This window comes from Cryptotermes secundus, unplaced genomic scaffold, assembly GCF_002891405.2.
Source record: "Cryptotermes secundus unplaced genomic scaffold, Csec_1.0 scaffold3737, whole genome shotgun sequence".
In the NCBI taxonomy this organism is placed as follows: Eukaryota; Metazoa; Arthropoda; class Insecta; order Blattodea; family Kalotermitidae; genus Cryptotermes; species Cryptotermes secundus.
In genome coordinates this window covers 2,179-3,696 of record NW_019724823.1, presented here as the reverse complement: position 1 = coordinate 3,696, position 1,518 = coordinate 2,179, and the positions used below count along the sequence as shown (strand labels likewise).

The following is a 1,518-nucleotide window of genomic DNA, read 5'->3' as shown; positions in this document are numbered from 1 at the left end:
TTCTGTGGCACACCCACGCTCTCTGGGGAGGCCGGTTCTTCTACATTACCGGTTCCTCCTCTGCTTGAAGTCTTCTTTTCCGTTTTGGAGGCGGTCGACACTTCCACAGTGTCCAGTCTTTGTTTATGTCTTTCATGAGAAGTCCTTATGTCGACGTAACAGCCCTTGATGCGTTGTTTGCACTGACTGACGTCATCGTTCCTCCTTGTCTTTCCACCACTTGCTGGCATGAGATCGTGACGCCAAGTCCTGAAGGCATTTCTCCAACGTCGTGCCACTGTCGCGCGACGGGCTGTCTTCTTGCAGGGGGCAACCAACTTCTTCTGGGGTCCACTCTTCTCCCGCGTCGAATTCTTCATATTCCGCTTCTTTCGGTCCCTACGCCTTTTCTTCTCCGGTTCTCCGATCGGCATTACTTCGGCGTCTTGTACGGGTGTCTCTAGTAGTTCTGCCGATTTTTGCACTTTCGCCAGCACGTCTCTCATCTCTAGCTGTACACATTCCCACTGGTGTACTGACATCTTGGACTGTGCCGGTTTCTGTGTTCTCTCATGTTCCCTGTACGAAACTCGCCGAAGGTGGCACCACACAGTCACACACGCAGTGAGTGTGATCAGGCTGAGGAACAGGGGACCACCAAGTAGCATCCAGAAATAGTCGCGTTCTTGTGATGTTCTCCGCTGAAATGCCCGGGACACTGCATACTCTGCTTTCTTTGTTCTAGCGCAGGTTCCAGCTACAATTCTTTCTGAGTCTTGGATTGGCTGCAAGGCAGTTTCAGGTGTTGGGATGCGTTCAGGTGTTGCGATAGTTTCTGGTACTGGTAATGGTACAGGTGCTGGGATCGCTTCAGGTGTTGAGATAGTTTCTGGTACTCTTAATGGTACAGGTGCTGGGATCGCTTCAGGTGTTGGGATGGGTCCAGGTGCTGCGATAGTTTCTGGTACTGGTACTGGTACAGGCGCTGGGATCGCTTCAGGTGCTGCGATAGTTTCTGGTACTGGTAATGGTACAGGTGCTGGGATGGGTCCAGGTGCTGCGATGGGTCCAAGTGCTGGGATGTGTCCAGGTGCTGCGATGGGTCCAGGTGCTGAGATGGGTCCAAGTGCCGAGAACGGTCCAGGTGCAGTAGATAGTTCCAATCCTGGGATTTTTTGATATATTGATATTTGATATTTGATATTGATATTGATGTATTCCTCCTTGGGGAAGTACCCAAAAAGATACGCATGCTATAATCACGGCTGATGTTTTCCACATTTTCGTGGCTTCTTCTTACAACACTACGAAATACTATTTAGTACGTCTAACACGGGTTTCGTTCAGACCGCTAAATCCAATGAAGACCTGGTGTAGCTATTTCACTTTCACTATTCTACACACTCCGTAAATTATACTGCAAGCGCCGAGTTTTTACTAGTCGTTCCTTGGCAATGGCACACTGTCAGTAGTATATCTCGCTCCTCGCCTCGCTGTCGAAGTCAAACTTCTGACACCAGTTGTCACGTATTGGGTGTA

The 1,518-nt window shown here is 49.7% G+C and overlaps 1 long non-coding RNA gene across 1 annotated transcript; it reads left to right on the top strand.

Moving 5' to 3' along the window:
- Positions 1-791: 791 nt before the first annotated feature.
- Positions 792-1,158, top strand: LOC117282212. Its single transcript, XR_004512875.1, has 3 exons — positions 792-853; positions 908-925; positions 980-1,158. It is a non-coding gene; the product is annotated as an uncharacterized LOC117282212 (long non-coding RNA).
- The last annotated feature ends 360 nt before the right edge of the window (positions 1,159-1,518 follow it).